The 22,354-nt window shown below is 39.0% G+C and overlaps 1 protein-coding gene across 1 annotated transcript in view; it reads right to left on the bottom strand.

The window, feature by feature from the left end:
* The window catches only part of LOC126335904 (ATP-binding cassette sub-family C member 4-like), a 227,009-nt gene extending 207,293 nt beyond the window's left edge, over positions 1-19,716 (bottom strand). The window contains exon 1 of the mRNA XM_049999377.1: positions 19,636-19,716. The gene's annotated coding sequence lies outside the window, so the exon portion shown is untranslated. The remainder of the gene's footprint in view (positions 1-19,635) is intronic.
* Positions 19,717-22,354: the final 2,638 nt, after the last annotated feature.

Raw genomic sequence — 22,354 nt, 5'->3', positions numbered from 1 at the left:
ATCGGCTAGCAGGCGACTCTTCTCGAGGTACTCTTCAATATGCCCAACTCCCCTATTTTCACGGGAACAGCTTAATTTTGATTGGCTGTTGATCTAAATGACCAATCAGAACATTCCTTCCAGATCATTCTCGCGGAAAATTTTGCCTTATCCAATCACCAATTTGATGGTAATTAATGTCAGCAAAACTTCAAATACTCGTGTTTTGTTTAATCCAAATAAACGAAGTGCGAAATATCCTTCAAATTGATAAATAAACTTATTCCGCCTCTAACTTCCATTCTGGCTACTTTTATACCAAAGCAAGCATACACCGACATACGTCACCTGAATTGTGGTTGCAACGCCACTTTCCCACGGTTCGTTTGTACAAGGTTTTACGTAAAATGAAATATTAAATTTTAATGTATATCATACATAGACTCTCTCAATCATTCTCACGCACTCACACGGCAAAATATAATCAAATAATAATTCTGACCAATTTTTGTATTACGTGATGCAAAGTGACTAAAGTTTTAAAAAGATAATTCTAATTAATTGATTTTTATGCACTGATAACTTTGAAATGGCTTCAAATGATAATGAAGGTCAGTCTGTTATTGTTCCTAACTAGGTTTTAGAAAACAAGCGTAAGATTTAGGAGTTGTATGTAATTCTCTTTATCTCCAGAACTATAATAAACAAAAACCTGAAATTTTTACAGCGTCATTCCATTAATAACAGAAGGTTGCATACCAAATTTGATCAAAATCGGATAAATGTAAGCAAAAAAAAAAAAACAGTCACCGTACTAGACGGCTGCGTGCCCTACTGCAACGAATGTCATCTCGTAATAACTTGCTGCATTACGCATCCCTTACGAACCTAAAATTAATTTTAAGTGAATTTAAGTTTCATATAACGGCAATGTTATTACTAGTTCGAGTCTCGGTCGGGCACAGAGTTTTAATCTGCCAGGAAGTTTCAATGCTATTACTGAATTCTTTAACTGAACCGACAAATTTAACTATGGGATTTTTAATGAAAATTGTTACTACTTACAATTTTTTCAAATGAACGGAATATCAAAAATACATTACGGTTTTTATGATGTTACATCAGATTTCAAAGGCTTGGACTTGATAGCGAATAATAAAATTGATTTACAAATTTTCCCTTTTTCTTCAGAAATAATATTTTTCGTACAAAATTCTACATTTAACGTATTCCAAAAAAAAAACTTATCAAATCATTCACATTTGTAAATATTAAAGTTTTCAGCGAAATTAAATTTTGCTTCAAACAATTACTTTAACAACTTCTATGTCGTTTTGAAATGAAATAAACCACTTAATGCTCTTTACAGTCGCTACATTATCGTCCATGAAACCTAATATATGATTACACAAAAGATTCGACTTGATTAGCGTTACTAAATAAAATTTTCTAGTAGGATAATACTAGCTTTAATCATCGCTGTGGATAAAGTCTTTCTTTCGTTATATTATTCTCGCTTTGGGGAACGTCTTTTTTTACATACTTTAGCAAGAAAACACTTAGTTTCTGTAAAAGAACTGGGGTAGCACATATTTCTTTCTCACACTTACACTTCGGTTACTTTAGACGCACTTTACTGGGATACAGCGTCCAGTCATCTGTCCTAGACCTGGTTTATTATAGTCTCGTATTAGGTTTTTCAAAATTTAGAATCTGTAAAATACAGTACGTCTAAGCCCCCATTCTCAGTTTCCGCAACCTACTTTACACATATACATGTATCAGAATTCGTATTTTTTTGTATATACATCTAAAGGGGAAACTTTGTGAGTAACCTTCCACAATTTTAGTGTAATCAAAATTTACTGCTTATTTTCACAAAACTCTTTTCCAAGAAAACTGAATATTCATTGAAATTCAACCTCTTCTATCAAATAGTCTACTACTGTACTAATTATTTTCATTAAAGAATGAATTAACCGTTATTAAAAAATAACAACAGTACCCAAATTGGCACTATTATTTTACTCTTTTTCAGAAAATCAATACCACGATTCAGGTGCTGTATGTCGGTGTATGCTTGTTTTTGTATAAAAGTATCCAGAATGGAAGTTAGAAGCGGTATAAGTTTATTTATCAATTTGAAGAATATTTCCCACTTCGTTTATTGTGATTAAACAAAATAGAAGAATTTGCAGTTTTGCTGACATTAATTACTATCAAATTAGTGATTTGATGAAGCAAGATTTGCCGCGAGTATTAACTGTAAGGAACGCTCTGATTGGTCGTTTAGATCAACAGCCAGTCTGAATTAAGCTGTTCCCACGTGAAAGAGAAGTGGGCAGATAGGAGAGTACAACGAGAGGAGTCGCCAGCTAGCCGGCCTACGGATAACACGATGTCAGATCGCTATTTAAAAATACTCTGTAAGATGAGGAAATAGCGAGCTAATTTCGGTTCGAATATATCGTGACTGAAGCGACTGGAGTTACGAGCATTTTAATGAAAGTTTTTTGTTTCTAAATTAAATAGTTTGAAAGATATAAGCGTTGAACTTTCTTGTGGTAATAACAACTCCGCGTGGCGTGTTACATGCTCTCTATGGAATACTTTGGCGAGCACTTCTTGCGAAGAAGACCACTGCAACGACCGAATGTTTAACTCGCGAATAGTTGTGGGTCTGTGACTGGTAGGACGTGAAAAGTAGTCGGGTCGGACTTGCTGAAATTCTGGCTGCTTGTCGAGTGAAAATTTGTTGTATAGACAGTGAACTTCCAAGGATAATATTTCACGATATTAAATACAGACTTGGTAGCCATTTCATGTTTTTCCGTATGAATAAAAAGTAGAGTTAATCTAATGTTAAACGCTTTTCTGCAAGTAGACCGAATATCTCAAACGCCCGATTTTTTAATCATTAACTTTCAGGAACTGACTTTCAACTACAGTGATGCCGCCTCTTTGTGTTAGGTATTAGATGGTAGTTTCATCAACGCTGCTTTACACTTCCAGCACATATGTGCTACCACAGAGTGAAGGGACATCGGCAAGAATCCTATCGAGGTAGGTGAACTGATCGATAGCGTTAACAAAAACGCAGACGACCGACGCCGCCCCGCCGCAACTACTATTTGTTGATGATCAAGCCGTGATTGCTGATAGCGAGAACAACTCCAAAGAGCTGCTCAAATTTTTCCACAACAGTAACATAATGTATTAGTACCTTCAAGGAAAAAAAGTTTTGGCTTTCAGGGGCAAGGAGCCAATTTCCAGCAAAATAATCACAAATGATCAGCAAATGGAATGAGAAAAGTCGTTGACGTCTTAGGAGATAGTAACTCGTCCATCACAGAAATGGACATACGAAAGATAATATAAATATTTAATTATAATTACGGAAAAAAGCTACAGAACTCTCAGAACTTATGTAAGAAAGGTACTTCTATCTAAGTTCTACAAACAAACAAAAAGGGTTCAAATGGCTCTGAATACTATGGGACTTGACTTCTGAGGTCATCAGTCCCCTAGAACTTAGAACTACTTAAACCTACCTAACCGAAGGACAACACACACATCTATGCCCGAGGCAGGATTCGAACCTGCGACCGTAGGGGTCGCGCGGTTCCAGATTGTAGACGGTTCTACAACACGATGTCAGTACCAGCTTAGAAATGTGTCATGAACAGTAAAAAATGAAATTAACAAAGAATACAAACATTGATGATGTGATTTCTAAGAAGAGTAGCTGGATACACACAGTTGACAGAACGAGGAACGCTGACAACCGGAGAAAATGAGACAGGAAAGCTTAAATGAGCAGATTAAGGAATACAGCAACAGTTGGAAGGACCGTATCACAAGAACAGAAGACGACGGAATACCAAAATTAATGATGAGTTGTTACCCAGTGGGCACAAGACCTTAAGGAACACCTAGGAAAAGAGAAAAAAAATTTATAATTTTAACGAAGGCGGGGAAATAGTCAAATTCCTAAGACATGCAGAAAGAAGAAGTAATAGTAGTAGTATTAGTAGAAGAAGAAGAAGAAGAGGAGGAGGAGGAGGAAGAAGAAGAGGAAGAAGAGAGATTAGGGCACGTACAGAGGCATTTAATGACAATCCTGTTGTCGGTCAGTATGCGAATGGAATGGAAAAGGAAATCGATAATACAGGTGTGATGTTCCCTTCGCCAAGCACTGTACGACGGCTTGTGGAGTACATATATTATGTAGACATAGATGTAGACTGTGTGCTACTCACTCTGTTATGTAAACCTATGTTTTTTTTTTGTAGATAAGGGTCTTTGAACTGTGTCGGAAAGTAGTCCGACATAAGGACTGTTTAAATATACACGATATCACTACTAAGTAAACAACCACATACCGTACTTGGCAGTGAAGAGAGACAGTGGCCAGCAATCAGACTGCTTGATTGGGTCTGCCCAGTTATTCGGGAAATATGACGGTGTTCCCAACAATTTTGCTCATGCACAAATTCAAAACAACGAGATTGATTTAACTGACCTGGCCGAATGGAGAAATGAACAGTGAACATATTCGTTCGTAATGGTGGACATGTTTGGAAAATACCGACTCTGAGGAGAAGAAATAATAAGAGTAATACAGACCTCTATTACAAATGTAACCGTTGCAGTCCTTTCACTACATTAAATTCTGTAATAACACACATGTCTTGAAACGTAGTTACTGCCGCCGAACACGAAATTTTCGCGATTCGTCAATGGCAATCCGTTATTTATAGACTTTTGAAAGATGCATAACTACACATATGAAATATACTGGGGATAAAATTTAATCATTTTAACAGCTTGTCGCTTTCCATTAACTTACCTTTTCGTCACAACTGAAAGCTAATCCACCGTAATTAAAGACATCTGAAGAATTAATTATTTAATGCCGTTCTCCTGATGCCAATTGATGCTTTAAGCAAGACTGATTTTCATTATAAATGCTGATCGTAATTACTGTACGAATTTGCTTGCACGTCTAATTTTATTACAGAGTGATCTTGTTTTGTTTCTATTGTTTTTGTCATAATCTGTGTTTAATGTGGCATTCCCGTGTTAAAAAGAATTTGTATGATGCAAAAGAGCAATGAAGTGAGGAAGTGAATTACCGTGTGGTAAAATTTACTCGTAACATGACTCTTTCAGATAGATAGGTCAAGGAGTTTTGTCGTACCTTAGATGTATAACTTTGACCACGGTGATTATTTGATGTGAGATCTGAGTTGGTGAGCATATTCCCGAACGATCCTACTAAATCTAAAAGACGAAATTCAACGGTTAAGAACAAACATTTCAGCTGATGTCCAAGTCTGTTTATGATAGCTTTGGTCTACTTAAAAATCAGCGAAGCTCCAGGTTTTCTCGTTACTACTGTGCAGCCTAGAGATAAAGCGCGAAATGTAAAGTTGTCGGTTCACTGTAGGCCGGACACTGTAGTAGAGGCAATTCAGAATTAAAGAATCGCATTACGTGAACTTACAGTTACCAAGGTCGAAATTTCAGCTATTATTTCACAAAGGGATACGATGATGCTGCCAAATTTGAGATATTTGCTTGCAGTGGAAAAGAGAAATGAATGCAAGTAACGTGTTGTTGACCACAAATGACACATCAGCGTGCACAGTTTGACTGCTGTGGCTGAGCACTTCTAGGCGCTACAGTCTGGAACGGTGAGACCGCTACGGTCGCAGGTTCGAATCCTGCCTCGGACATGAATGTGTGTGATGTCCTTAGGTTGGTTAGATTTAAGTAGTTCTAAGTTCTAGGGGACTGATGGCCTCAGATATTAAGTCCCATAGTGGTCAGAGCCATTTGAACCATTTGTACAGTTTGACTTTCTTGGCCCTTTATGTCTGTAAAAAAACTAAATGGGCATACGTTATAACATTATTCTTCTATTTTCATTTCAGTCACAAATTTTACGTGCTAGTTGCAAAATATGCATTTATCTTAACAATTCAGAACGATGCGTTGGTTAGAGGCTAAAGTTTTCTAATTACGGGCCCAAACAGAAACAGGGAGGCTATCTAAAGAATACCACAAGAAAAGTGAAGTAAGATAATATTACTCTACGATCGTTCAGCGAACTTTCAAATGAAGGATCTAAAAATTAAGCCATCCAGCCATGAATGATGACTAGGCAGCTGAAAACGGAATTGCAGACAGTTAAGGAATTTAAGTCAAATATTATACTGAATATATTGCTTAATTATTACCTTTTTGGTTCACATTTATCACATACCCTTCGAAGAATAAATAATCCGATACGTCAAATGGTACCGATAAGTCCCGTCTACTAAAAAGGTAAATTAAAAGGATAACTTTATAGACGTGTATACCAAAGCTTGGCATTTTGCGAACATTTGGAATGTATCCTAAGATCGAATAGCTTGACTTTCCAGTGGGCATAAAAGCTCTAAATTTCTGTATAGGTTGAAAAATCATGAAGCACTTATTTCCGAACGATATGACAGGACGTTTAGTACATCACCAAACTGTCGAGTGGCCATAATTGATTACATAGCAAGCGTTGCGAAAAGTGTGAGTAACTTAAAGATTTTTAATGGATACAACCCAATGCAAACTACTGAGAAACATTCGAATAGTAAGTCTCACATTGCTTCAGATCTACTGGAAAACGGCTACGAGGTTCACTTCAGAATTTGAAATGACTGTACAAAATCAGTATGGTTGAACAGAGCTACAAAAGCTGCACATTTTGCTTGGAAAAATTTTTGGTACGTTTAACTCATACGGTAATACCACCAAAACTGTCTTACTATTATTGTAGGGTGATTATCAACGCTCAAGTAGAGAAACAGAAATTTTCTAAGTCAACAGGTGTTCTTAAAGTTCTTAATATATCAGCCTGGAAATAATGTGTTTGTACGTTAAATAACTGATTCTTTTTCCAGTGTAAAAGTGAAAAATAACCATTCCCCCCCTGAACCATGGACCTAGCCGTTGGTGGGGAGGCTTGCGTGCCTCAGCGATACAGATAGCCGTGCCGTAGGTGCAACCACAACGGAGGGGTATCTGTTGAGAGGCCAGACAAACGTGTGGTTCCTGAAGAGGGGCAGCAGCCTTTTCAGTAGTTGCAGGGGAAACAGTCTGGGCGATTGACTGATCTGGCCTTGTAACACTAACCAAAACGGCCTTGCTGTGCAGGTACTGCGAACGAATGAAAGCAAGGGAAAACTGCTAGGGTAATCCCAAAATTAAGGTCTTTTTTTATAGGTATCTACCTGTTTATTTCTACAACGGTTTACATGAGTTTACAGCTTGAACATTTAGCTATTTTTCGACATAATCACTATTTCTGTCGAGCCATTTTTGTAGACGCTGTGGCAGGTTTTGTATGTCCATGTCATACCAGCTCGCCGCCATGCTGCGAGAAGGATGCTGCCACTGGCCTGATTGTTGCTTGGTCTCAGGTGTTAAGTGGTATGCCATGCCCAGGTTTCGTCACCCGTGACAGTTGAGTCCAGAAAGTTGTCCTGTTCGGCTGCAAGGCGATGAAGAAATGAGCTGGAAGCATCAACTCGTTGCCGTTTGTGGCACTCATATTAAGCACAGCTTCCGGCAGTTCAGTGTTTCCGTTAAAGTTCTGTGAGCGGTGCTTCGGGAAACCTCAGGAACCAACGTGCAGAGATCATCCAGGGTGATCCGCCAATTTTCACGCATGCTTTGCTCAACCTTCAACACTGTCTCCTCAGAAAGTGACGGTCTCCCACTTCTTTGTTCGTCGTGAATTTCGGTCCGACAAGCTGCAAACTCTCTACACCACTTACGAATATTTTTGACTTCCATGCACGAATCATCATACCCTTCCGTCAATTGGCGATGGATTTCAATCGGCGCAGTGCCCTATGAGTTCAAAAACCGAATAACTGAGCGCAATTCGCACTTGGCGGTAACATCCAACTGGAGCTCCATTCTCAACGGCTACCAAGCCAAGACTGAGAGCCTCAACGCGGGGTACGCAAGTTTACACACAGCGCGGGAAGCACTCTTCATAACAGTGTGACCAACTGCCACACAAAGAGAGTTCTGTACTTATAAAAAAATAGGAGACCTTACTTTTGGGATTACACTCGTACATACGTAATTTTTCCCGAGGGCATGCAGTGACGATGGCGTCCTCTTGGGTAAAATATTCCGGAGGTAAAATAGTCCCCCATTCGGATCTCCAGGTGGGGGACTACTCAGGAGTATGTCGTTATCAGGAGAAACAAAAGTGGCATTCTGCGAAACGGAGCGTGGAATGTCAGATTCCTCAATCGGGCAGGGAGATTAGAAAATTTAAAAAGGGAAATGGATAGGTTATAGGTAGATATAGTGGGAATTAGTGAAGTTCAGTGGCAGGAGGAACAAGACTTTTGATCAGGTGAATACAGGGTTATAAATACAAAATCAAATAGGGGTAATGCAAGAGTAGGTTTAATAATGAATTAAAAAATAGGAGTGCAGGTAAGCTACTACGAACAGCACGGTGAACGCATTATTGTGGCCAAGATAGACACGAAACCCACGCGAACTAGCTCCACAGATAACGAAGAGATTGAAGAAATGTATGATGAGATAAAAGAAATAATTCAGATTGTAAGTAGGCTGTTTAGGTTTTCTTATTGGTAACGCCACGTAGCGCTCTGTATGAAAATCACTGGCTGTGCTGTGTGCAGTCTGTGGCTAGTTTGCATTGTTGTCTGCCATTGTAGTGTTGGGCAGCTGGATTTTAACAGCGCGTAGGGTTGCGCAGTTGGAGTTGAGCCGCCAGCAGTGGTGGATGTGGGGAGAGAGATGGCTGAATTTTGAGAGCGGACGATCTGGACGTGTCTCATTAAGAAAGAGTAAATTGGTAAGACTGGATGTCATGAACTGATATATATATATATATATATATATATATATATATATATATATATATATATATATATATATATGACTTTTGAACAATATTAAGGTAAATACATTGTTTGTTCTCAATCAAAATCTTTCTTTTGCTAACTGTGCCTATCAGTAGTTAGTGCCTTCAGTAGTTTGAATCTTTTATTTAGCTGGCAGTATTGGCGCTCGCTGTATTGTAGCAGTTCGAGTAACTAAGATTTTTGTGAGGTAAGTGATTTGTGAAACGTATAGGCTAATGTTAGTCAGGGCCATTCTTTTGTAGGGATTATTGAAAGTCAGATTGCGTTGCGCTAAACATATTGTGTGTCAGTGTAAGCACAGACGTGTATAATTGTTCAAAGGGGACGTTTCATATAGGAAGAGTACACCACAGTTCACATGTAAAACCGTTTATTGAAAGAGAATCTGTTTTTTAACTTAGGCTTTGCCATAAAACTTTTTACTTCACGCTACTAGTACAATTTGTCACACTAAGAAACTGTTAACATGCAACAAAGTTTTGGAGTTAACTATCCAGTCTAGAACCTAGGGAACATTCTTAAACAGAAATTACGAATGGATTGTTATAGTGAACAGACGACATAGTGTTGTTATTTGTACATTCTTGCTTGTTAGTGGCACGATTACGTATCGACTATCAGGCTTACATACTTAGAACATATACTGGTACTGCTAATGAGATTGTAATGCAACATTTTGGTTTACTTGAAAATACATTCTGGATTTAAAGTACTTTCTGTGAGATACCAGATGACGCAGTGCTTAGTTTATGTGACAGCTACACGATTTTATCACGACGCTACTAATGAGTGACAATTTACAATGTTGCTTTTGCGGTGTTTCTATTTTACATCTGCACTGTTTTTCTGAATTCTTCTGGAAAGGAAAACATGTTTTAGTAGTAACGTTTGTGGTATAGCTACAATGAGACAGCCTTTTCCATAGCACAACAATACGTTACAGCACAGTACTTTCTTCATCACGGCAATAACTGTAATAAGTAAGTATTTCACTTTTGTTTATCATGGGGTAAGTACATTGACTGCAGCAGAACTTAGCTTTCGGAGGACGATAACTACGACACTTCCACAGAGATTATCTTACAACAAGACGCACAGTTTATCGCTACAGTACACGTATTTGAGTGATTAATTTTGTACTTAAAACATTTATTTTTAAAGATTTTTGAATCACAATGATACAAAGGTTTTCTGTGATACATTTCATTCTATAGCTGTAATCTGTAACACCTGAGGGTATAATTACATTAATCCTCAGGGGGGTACACGCTTACTTTGTGTACCATGTGTTTGGCAAGCACAAGGAGCCCTAGCTAATATGGTATTTGCTTATACAACTGTACACATCGATACCGTATTTCTCTAACACTGAATTACACACCTATCTGATTATTTAACAGAGAAACAAAAAAATTTTTTACTGTGTCAGTGACACATGTTTACCCAGTTACACAGTTGGATACTTTCACACTTATGAAATTGTATTTTGTCTGTACTTTGTGAACTGTTCATATTTTTCCCCTAACCATTGTGATACTATGCGAGCTTTGAATGATATATTTGGTATGGATCACGATTTTTAAAGTACGTTTGACGTAGATGACACTTGAAATGAGCAGAGAATTTTCTTTAGGTTTTGAAATTATTGCAGAAAGCTACGACGTTTTTGAGATTTGGCTGAGTTTTTATGCTGTTATTATTATGATGACAATGTGTATTATACTGTTGATGTATGTTTATGATCAATAAGCTGATGCTATGTGAGGAATTTGATTATGCTACGTATTTATTATGATGAAATATTGAAGAAGTATTGACGACTATGTACATGTGTAATAAAGTAAGGAACAATGAGTAGTGGTTAGGGACTCTGACTTGTGAAAAAGGATGTTGGAAACCAAGAATCCTACTTTAAGAGCTATGAAATGTGTGTAAATGTGTAAATGTACCACAATGCCGGCAAAAATTTTTTGGACACTGTTATATTTATAGGATTTTGCTTCTACAGATTTGTAACACAAATATTTCGACCTGTGAAATTTTTATATGAGACTGTCACTGTAGTGCAAACTGGTGTCGTAAATATTTCGGAAAGAAAGTTAAGTGACCTTCACGTAATGCGTTGTGGGCACCCAGCTGCGCGACAGTCGCCTGGAAAAAAGCAATTAGTGTGTGCCTTTCAGAGGCACAGGTGGAGAAAAAAAAGAGGCCATTATCCTCGCTATTGACATTTCTTTGTAGAAAGCATCGCAAATACAACACGCTCAAACTTGAAAACATATGATTATACTGCGGAGCTCTTAATTTATGGTATTTACTAAAATGCCTGATGAAATGATGAGAAACATTTTACATCTATTGTCTTTCTAGTTGAGAGTTTGCTCATTTTGTTTAATATCTAGTTTCTAGCAGCACTGCAGCAATGGATAAAATAAAGTTTTATAGCTGTACTAAGATAGAAATTTTAAGCACAGTCATGTATAATTGTTCAAAGAGGACGTTTCAAGGTAGTGAGGAGAGACGAAAAATTAATAGTCATTTGGGACTGGAATTCGACAGTAGGAGAAGGACTAGAAGGAAAAGTAGTGAGTAAAAATGGGACGGGGGTAAAGAATGAAAGAGGCAGTCGCCTAGTAGAAATTTACACAAAACATTACTTAATCATAACTAACACTTGGTTTAAGAATCATCGAAGAATGTTGTATACGTGGAAGAGGCCTGGAGGCACTGAAAGGTTTCAGATAGATTATTTAATGGTAAAGCAGAGATTTAGGAACTAGGTTTTTAAATTGTAAGACATTTTCAGGGGCAGATGTGGACTCTGACCACAATCTAATCCTTATGAACTGTAGAATAAAACTGAAGAAACTGCAAAAAGGTATGAATTTAAGGAGGTGGGACCTGGATAAACTAAAAGAACAAGAGGTTGTAGAGAGTTTCAGAGAGAGCATTAGGGAACTATTGACAAGAACGGGGGAAAGAAATACAGTAGAAGAAGAATGAGTAGGTTTGAGAGATGAAATAGTCAAGGAAACAGAGAATGAAGTAGGTAAAAAGACGAGGGCTAGTAGAAATCCTTGAGTACCGGAATCGATATTGAATTTAATTGATGAAAGGAGAAAATATAAAAATGCAGTAAATGAAGCAGGCAAAAAGGAATTCAAACGCCTCAAAAATAAGATCGACAGGAAATGCAAAATGGCCAAGCAGGGATGGCTAAAGGACAAACGTAAGGATATAGAGACACATATCACTAAAGGTAAGATAGATACTGCCTACAGGAAAATTAAAGAGACCTTTGGAGAAAAGAGGATGACTTACATGAATATCAAGCACACAGATGTAAACCCAGTACTAAGCAAAGAAGGGAAAGCAGAAAGGTGGATGGACTATAAAGACGGTCCATACAAGGATGTTATACTGGAGGGCAATATTATGGAAGTGGAGGAGGACGTATACGAAGATGAAATGGTAGACATGATATTGCGTGACGAGTTTGACAGAGCACTGAAAGACGTTAGTAGAAACAAAGCCCCAGTAGTAGACAACATTCCATTACTACTACTGATAGCCTTGGGAGAGCCAGCCCTGACAAAAGTCTACCATCTGGTGAACAAGATATATGAAACAGGTGAAATACCCTCAGACTTCAAGAAGAATATAATAATTGCAATCCCAAAGAAAGCAGGTATTGACAGGTGTGAAAATTACCGAACTATCCGTTTAATAAGCCACGGCTGCAAAATACTAACTCGAATTCTTTACAGACGAATAGAAAAGCTGGTAGAAGACGACCGTGGAGAAGATCAGTTTGGATTCCGCAGAAATGTTGGAACACATGAAGCAATACTGACCCTGGACTTATCTTAGAAGATAGATTAAGGAAAGGCAAACCTACGTTTCTAGCATTTGTACACTTAGAGAAAGCTGTTGACAATGTTGACTGGAATATTCTCTTTCAACTTCTGAAGGTGGCAGAGGTAAAATACAGGGAGCGAAAGGCTATTTACTTTTGTATAGAAACCAGATGGCAGTTATAAGACTCGAGGGGCATGAAAGGGAAGCAGTGGTTGGGGAGAGTTGTAGACTATCCCTGATGTTATTCAATATATATATATTGAGGAAGCAGTAAGCAGTGAAGGAAAAAAAAGAAAAAATTGGAGTAAGAATTAAAATCCATCGAAAAGACATAAAAACCTCGAGGTTTGCCGATGACATTGTAAGTCCGTCAGAAACAGCGAAGAACTTGGAAGAGCAGTTGAACGGAATGGACAGTGTCTTGAATGGAGGATATAAGATGAATAACTACAAAAGCAAAACGAGGACAATAAGATGTAGTCGAATTAAATCTGGTGATGCTGAAGGAATTAGATTAGGAAATGAGTCACTTAAAGTAGTCGGTAAGTTTTCCTATTTGGGGAGCAAAATAACTGATGATGGTCGAAGTAGGGAGGATATAAAATGTAGACTGGCATCGGCGAGGAAAGCATTTCTGAAGAAGAGAAATTTGTTATCATCCAGTACAGATGGAAGTGTCAGGAAGTCTTTTCTGAAAGTATTTGCATGGAGTGTAGCCATGTATGGAAGTGAAACATGGACGATAAATAGTTTAGACAAGAATAGAATAGAGGCTTTCGAAATACGGTGCTACAGAAGAATGCTGAAGATTAGTGGGGAGATCACGTAACTAATGAGGAGGTACTGAATAGAACTGGAAAAAAGAGGAATTTGTGGCACAACTTGACAAGAAGAGATCGGTCGGTAGGACATGTTCTGAGGCATCAAGGTATCACCAATTTAGTATTAGTGTGGAGGGTAAAAATCGTAGAGGGAGAGCAAGAGATGAATACACTAAGCATATTCAGAAGAATGTAGGTTACAGTAGATATTTCGAGATGAAGAAGCTTGCAAGGGCAGGGTAGCATGGAGAGCTGCATCAAACCAGTCTCTGTACTACTAAAGAGCTCAATAACAACAACGGATTATCTTCAAGTTCAGATATTATTAGTGAAGGGCGCGTGCGCCTAGTAATGGTTTGCTGCAACAGATGATCAAAATAGTTTCCCCCATGCTATGCCTGGGCACTTGCAGTACCTGAACCTTTTAGGTGGCAGCGGGAGACGCTCATCCCATATGAGGTCTACCACGTCCTTACTTGTTCTAAGGCACCTGTTGTACACTGTCACTTTCGACGCACTGCTAAAACGATTAATAAAGTTTTCTGGGAAACCACTGTACAGGAAAATGTATTGTTTAATGCCCTTCAGAAGACAAAAAAGACATACATCCTCCGTGAACTTAAAAGGTAAATGTTTTATTGTGCATTAATTTATAAATAAGAACATCACTTTCTATTTATGCTATGGTTGTCATAAATGAATTTAGTTCTATTTACAACATTTCAGAAAAATAGTACTTTTGTGATTATTGTCCCATTTCTCCTTGCCTTCACCTTTTCCTCGGACTTTATTGATGAAATGCGTTCTAGACTAACTGTTTAGGACACACTAAAAGCTATCTCTCCAACTGTCGGTAATTTGCTGTAGGGTGGAGGAAACGGTGAAAACGTTTACCATTAAAATGATGAAAATTAGATTCTCTAACAAAATAGAAAACGTAATAAAAAGTTCTTACCTTAATAAATTAAAAAGAATAAATTTTAAGCAAAGAGAAACAGAGTGTCAAACTTTCCAGGTGATAAAAATTAGATTATCTAACAAAATAGAGAATGTAATAAAAAGTCCTTATCTTAATAAGTTAAAAAGAATAAATTTTAAGCAAAGAGAAACAGAGTGTCAAACTTTCCAGATGATAAAAATTAGATTCTCTAACAAAATAGAGAATGTAATAAAAAGTCCTTACCTTAATAAATTAAAAAGAATAAATTTTAAGCAAAGAGAAACAGAGCAGCAAACTTTTCAGATTATCATACTCAGTTCTGAAGGTTCTAATTTTAGCCACGTTTCATTAAAAGTATGCACCGTTTCCTCCACCTTCCAGAAAATTACCGGCAGTTGGAGAGACTGCTTTTAGAGCGTCCTAGACAGTTTATCTAAATGGCACTTTTTTAATAAAGTCTCAGACGTACTATCTCCTAGAAAAGTTCTAGGAAAGGAGATATGGGACAACTATTATAAAAATGCAATTTCTCCGAAATGTTACAAATGAAACTAAATTCCTTTATGACAACCATAGTCTAAATTAACTTCAGTAACATAAGTAAATGAGCAACATGTTGGTGCGGAAATAATTAGATATTCTTCATATATTTTCTAACCATACCGACACTGTCTACATAATCACCGATGTTCGTGACTGTGATATATCAATCTAAAGTCTTCACTCCAAAATCGTGGAAATCTATTCTATGGATAATAATTGAATCCACTGTGTATAATCTCTTAATAATATAATGAAGTCTTTGTTGTACTTTGAAATCTACCATTCCTCGTCTATGAAAGAGAGAAAGATTGCAGTTTGAAATCTCATCGACGTCGCTGACACTAAAGACAGCATATTACCTCAACCGCTCAAGAACGCTGCAGTTTGAAATCTCATCGACGTCGTTGACACTAAAGACAGCATATTACCTCAACCGCTCAAGGACGCAGAAGGAAATAGGTCTAAAGGAAACATTCTAGCACTCGCCTGATCTGATTTAAGGGAAGCTAAAGCAACAATGATCGGACAGAGACTTGAATCTCGTTCTTCCGGAACGCTAATCTGCCGTCCTAACCATCGCACCACTTCGCTTGTCTGGTTGTTATTACTCCCGCAAACCAGCATACGATCGTATGGGCCAGTCTTGTAACTAACTTTCCATTTTAACAGTGACACGTATAATATATAATATATGATATCAGGAGAGGCCCGCCAGGATAGCCGAGAGCACTACTGTAGGCGCGCCGGCCCCGGATCGAATCCACCCGCCGGGTTAACAACGAGGGCCGGTGTGCCGGCCAGCCTGGATGTGGGTTTGAGGCGGTTTTCCACATCCCTCTTGGTGAATACCGGGCTGGTCCCCAAGTCCCGCCTCAGTTACACGACTCACAGACATTTGACACACATCCTCACTTTTACATGATTTACACTAGACGCAGGCAGATGGGGTACTCTGATTCCATCCCGAGGGTACGGGGTGGCGGCAAGAAGGGCATCCGGACGCCCCTTCAAATTAACATGCCAAATCCGATTTAACCAAGCCAGCCCCACGCACAATGCGAGACAAAGGCGTAAGTGATAGGTAGATATGATATAAAGAGAAGTTTAAGCTCGACTGAGGAATTGGTAGCAATAATGCTTGTCTTACCTTGGATGGAGAATAATCTACAGACGCAGAAGTAATTTCAGATGTAGCCCAAAGAAGTTTGATAGAAGCCTTGCGGTTCATGTTATATACTACTGACCTAGTACACAATACGAATAGTAGCCTCAAAAGTATTACAAATAATGCAGTCATCTCAGATAACGTACTGTCAAAAAAAAGGTACACAAGTATTCAGTTATATGTTGATAACGCTTCAAAGTGGTGTAAAAATTGGCATTTGCTTTTAATGTTCTCAAAAGTAAAATTATATACTTCTTAAATGCACTGTGAATGCATTATCACTGAGACACAATTGGAATCAGACAAGTAATGCAAATAGCGGGATGTCATAATTTGTAGACCACGAAGCGGACCGGTCACATTGGCTCAGTCGTAGGTAAAAAAGATAGTACACTTCGTGGCGGATACTGGGAAATGCAAATAATCTACAACGACAACTGCTTATAAAACACTTGTGATCCATGCTACTATATTGTTCAAGAGTGTGGGACCCGTACTAAATAGGACTATTTGGGGTATAGAACGTATGCAAAGAAGGGCAGCGCAAGTTGTCACAGGTTTAATTGGCGTATGGGAGAGCGTCATGGATATGCTGGAGCTGGCAGACGCCTACAGACATACCTCAGCTATCGCTACCGCAAACCTACTTGCAAAGTCTCAAGAACCAAGGCTAAGTGAGGAATCTTGGAATATGCTAAAATCGCTTACGTAAAGCTGCCGTAGGGATCCCGAAGATAAGATTAGACTAAATACAGCTCGCTTCGAAGCTTTATACACAAATGTTCATCTTGATCACATAAGCTATGCAGTTAACATTTGCTAGTTTCGACTTCCTGCCATCATCTGATCTGTTTCAAAGAGGAAAAAAACATTAGGAATACATAAAAACATGGCTAACAATTATACATTTTAGCCATACATATGTACATATTAGCCATGCATACAGTTAAAAGTATTTTAACACAAGTGTCATCTATGCACGTAGGTACAAATCAAGTGCTAGTGATGGCTCGGGGGTGTCCTATACTTCTGCATGATTGTCCAAAAAGATGTTACCACTCATACGGTAGGACACAATTTTAAATTTTCTTTTGATGCAAACTAGGCATGGCTACCCGACTTAATGTGGAAGAGAGGAGAGAGGCAGGAGCACGGATGGAAGTGTTTGGGTTAACTAAAATACAAAGAAAATTATTTTAGCAGTGGTTTCATAAGCATCTTCCAAGCCGTTTAATTATCCGTCGACAGCATGAGAAATTTATTCGCACCGAGTCCTGGACCAATGATTGTATAGGAAACAGAGGACTTGTAACAAATGTTCGAACAAAAGATAGCATCATAAATGCTCAAGGCAAAATTATTAGGAGTCCAGAACAGTGAAGTAAGAGATTAGCATTGGAAAACGGAATCACTTAGACAAATGTCTTAAGAATTGTCCTCGTCGATCTGGGAATGAAGCCACACCACATTCAAGCCTTACAGGCCCTATCTGACGCTGGTAACATCGCTCGTGTACGAGATGAAGAAGTGTTACTAGAAATGACGGATATAAACCCTAATGTTGTGTTCTTTATCCCAAACGAAGCGGCAACATGAATAACCACAGTTCCGTCATATGGAGTACAGACAGTCCCCATGACTAATAGAGCAAACATGATCCTCTCCGAAACTTAACCATGGTGTGGTATTTCAAAGTTTTCCGTACTTGGTCCATATTTTTTAAGGATCAACCAGTAACGAGAGATTTTTACCTAGACATATTGCAGAATTTTATTGTTGACATTGTTTTCCTTCGTATCTTAACATCCGGCTGATTCCAGAGATCGTCGCACCATCACGTTATTCCTGAAAAGTTCGAGACTAGCTGGACGAAACATTTGGTAGACGGTGGATTTCAAGATGTGGACCTTTAGCCCGACTCGACTCCAGGCGCTTTCTGGTTACGGGGAATGTTGAAAGAACGCATGTATACTACAAGACCTACTGACGTTAATGGCCTTACAAAGCGCATAACACAGCTTGTTCGTTCTATACCTTCGGAAAAATGTGAACGAGCTATGGCCTGTATGGTCAAAAGACTTCCCACATATACTGAGAACCAAGGAGTACAGGTCGAAGAAGTAAAATGAAATAAAACTCAGTCCCATATGAGATACAGCATCTTTTCGGACAACCCTGTATAATCATAACTGTAGCCGGTACTGGGCGGTACTTGTGTACATCGTTGCCCTCACTGGTTACAGTTATGTTTGTTTAAGCATACGATGGCGCAGGCCATCACCAACCCTTGTTATGTACCTAAGTGCACAGATTACTTGCGATGATACTTGTGTCAGACTGCTTTTAACGGTTTGTATGGCTAGTATGAAGGATTATTAGCCATGTTTATTATATATTTCTAGATTTTTTGTGTATTAAGCCCTCATCCAATTGAACTTACTTTTGCCACATTAGAGATTTCTTTTCCTCATCGTAACAGATCTGTCGATGGCAGTAAGAAGAAACCGATCATTATGAATTATCTGCCGTATGTGATCAAGATGAACATTTGTGAAATAAGTGCCAAATGTGATCGAGGATTAATTTACAGACTTTATGACTTCAATTGACCGCTTCGAGACGGTTAAGCAATCGTTCTTCCCACGCACCATAACCAAATAGAACGAAGAAAAGAGCTAATAACTAGTACATCGGGAAGTATCCTTTTCCGTAGCCCGCCCGGTTGGCCGTGCGGTCTGACGCACGACTTTCGGGGCGGGAAGGAGCTCCTGGTCCTGGCACGAATCTGCCCGGCAGATTTGTGTCGAGGTCCGGTAAACTGGCCAGCCTGTGGATGGCTTTTAGGCGGTTTTCCACCTACCTCGGCGAATGCGGACTGGTTCCCCTTATTTCGCCTCAGTTACACTATGTCGGCGATTGCTGCGCAAACAAGTTCTCCACGTACGCCTACACCACCATTACTCTACCACGCAAACGAAGGGGTTACACTCGTCTGATGTGAGACGTGCCCTGGGGGGTCCACCGGGGGCCGAGCCGCACAATAACCCTGGGTTCGGTGTGGGGCGGCGGAGGGGTGAAGTAGATTGCGGTAGTCGTCGTGGGGTTGTGGACCACCACTGCGGCTGCGGCGGGGACGGATCCTCTCCGTCATCTCTAGGTTAACGTACGATACAATACAATACAATCCTTTTCCATGCACTTCAAAGTGGTTTTCAGATTTTAGCTATAGATGTAGCGTACAGTGGGGTGGAACAGTCCTGCAGTTGACATCCACTGCAAGAGTGAGACGCATAATGAACTGTAAAACACTAATGCTGATTGTGGTATGATGGAATAATATATTGAAAATGTCTGGCGACCAGGAAGCAAACGAACCGTGAGAGCTCCAGTTGGTTCCCGGCCCCGTCCCAGTGAAAGTGCAACAAGAGCCGTCGTGCTGGCCACTCCGGGTATGAGGGGACGACTGCACGCGGACAGTCCCTCCACTGCGGCGCACGTGGCGTGCCGGTGGTCACGGGACGCTCCTGGTTATCGCCGCGCTCAAGGTCTGTCGCCACGAGTGACCACCGACAACTGGCGACGCCGATATGCACGTCCTTCGAAACTTTGCAGCGACAGGCGTTTTTTTGAGGCAGAGAGACCCAAATAGTTGGTTTTAAAGACTGTGCTGGAAGTCTGTGCCTGAGATGCGTTTTATTTCTTCTAAGTGATTGTCGCAAGGCAACTGCAGTCACGGACAAGTCATAGCAAGTGATAGATTACTTTAATACTGAAACATCGTTACCAGCAATATGGCAATAGTTGTAGTTTTAGTTCACACGGATGTGCGAGTTCGCCTTGAAATTTTGCCCTAAAAATTAAACAATCAAATATGTTTCCCAGTTGCAGCCGTTGGAGTATCTAGAACGATCATACTGGGTGGTTACAATTAAGGTGCAACTACTAACGGAGATCCAGTGGGGGCTTTAATTATCGTATGGCAGTGAAACTTGGTTGACACGCTACTGCGTTAATGAGGAACGCATTTAGGTTGGAAAAAAAAAAATTAGTTCCAATTTTTACCCTCAGGTTCAAAGCTAGCGCTTTGAAGCATCCCTTTATGTCTCTGGTACTCCTATTGAAGGAACTGTGTAAGTCTGGACTGCCTTAACAAATATGACTTAATAATGGTCTAACAACATTCAGTATTGTACTCGATAATGGCATAAAAACCGAAATCTAAATAGTACAAAAGATAAATATAATAATACACAATAAAATGTTGGTTTACTCTTTTAAAAAGTACTGTATGGCAGTGACTCGACGCCACCGAAAACTTTTTAAACTGTGTAAGTGACTATTAATAATAAAAACAACAATAATCCTTTCTCACTCGTTTGACGATTTGTGCCTAACTCCCATTCCCAGTCAATTACAAATGGAAACATTTCTATATGTCTTTCTTGCATTCACAGCGCCAGATTTGCAAACTGGTGGCCAATACTGCAACTAACTTTTTCCACAGTAAATCGGTTTCGCATTAACGCATCAGAATATCTACTAAGATTCGCTTCCATACGATAGTTACAGCCCACACTGAATGTCTCTGAGTAGGTGCACTTCAATTATAACCACCCAGTGCAAACAATGCGATGTTTATGATATCACCATGCTGTTGTGTCCAAAGAACTTCTATCTTAAGAATGTTCTAAGTAGGATAAACGCAGTCAGATTTCATGGTGAATTTGAAATTAAATATTAAATGTATAACAAATGTTAAGAAACTTTTGATATGCCTCTGTCTTTTTCTTTGGTTAATCTGTGTCACAACAGGTAGAAACGGACGTTCTTCACTTTAAATTCCTTTGAACCTCTTCCTGAATCCGCTGCTAACGTGATCTACATGTTATGTCTTACGGCATTCCAAGCCTTCTTCCCCCCTCCCACTCTTTTTTCCACAACTTAGCCTGGGGTAGATGCCCATTGCAGGAATTTGTCAGCAGTATACATACCAGCGAAGATGTTGCCCTCGTTTTTACTATTTCCGCTAGTCTTCCTTCCCCCCATCTTCCTTCTCATTCTATCAGTCTATTTAACTTTAGGAGTATTTTTCTGCAACCATTTCTTTAAACTACGCAAGTACTTGTCTTTTTTTCTTTTTTGTGAATACTGCTGTATAATACTATACTCAACATTCTGCAAATTTCTTTCTTAGTTCCATAGGGAGACTTTGTGCAATCATCAATCTTTACACGTCTTCAAAAACAATTTTGTCGATTCTTATTTAACTCTTTGTTTCTTCACAAAGATTGCTTTTCTCCCCATCACACTTTCTAAGTACCTAAGAGATTATTCTTCGTCCAAGTGGTTTCCTTGATAATCATATTTCGACCGAACTTTCATTTTTTTTCTAATTCTCGTAACTTTCGTACTTCCTACATTAGCCGTTATCCTATTCACTTCTTCCACTTCTGCAACTAAAAATGTAGTTCTCTCTCTCATTCTGAGAGCGCTGCTTGTCATCTCTGTATTTAATCGTCTTTATCCTTTCATTTCCTACTGTTATGCCTCTTGTTTTTATGTTTTTTCTGTTAATTACCGAGCATAAATATTGAGCGTTAGAGAAAAACAACACGTTTGTGCACCACTTCTTCCAATACCTGTCTTGTCTGATTTCTCCTCTCTGTTGTTAACCACTGCTACCTTTTTATAATGTGCACTTTTCCTTTGGTCCTTGCTTTCTACATTAGCACCTCCCGAGTTTTCCAGGAATATATTTGAGTCAGCTCAGTCAAAGGTCCTTCTACAAATCAACAAAACAGGTGTACCCATCCCCATTACCTTGTAGCATTTTTTGACACATGACCCTCTGACAATAAGTGTCAGCTCGTGTTCCGTCTCGCATCGAGCTTGAGCTGCGTCTCTATCGGCCTCACCGTCGACGACACGTTAATCCCTAATTTTGCTTCCTTATTAACATAGTTTTCAAGGTGTATTTTGCGAAATATTTGCGGCCACTTAAAACTTACGAAATACACGGCTTTCTGGGTCAAAAGCATGCCCTTAATGTCATTTTCGGATATGTTGAATATTTCAGGAGTTATTCTAAATTGTG

Source organism: Schistocerca gregaria, chromosome 2 (genome assembly GCF_023897955.1).
Source record: "Schistocerca gregaria isolate iqSchGreg1 chromosome 2, iqSchGreg1.2, whole genome shotgun sequence".
In the NCBI taxonomy this organism is placed as follows: domain Eukaryota; kingdom Metazoa; phylum Arthropoda; class Insecta; order Orthoptera; family Acrididae; genus Schistocerca; species Schistocerca gregaria.
Note: the sequence above shows the minus strand (reverse complement) of the source record. Positions and strands in the feature narration are given on the sequence as shown.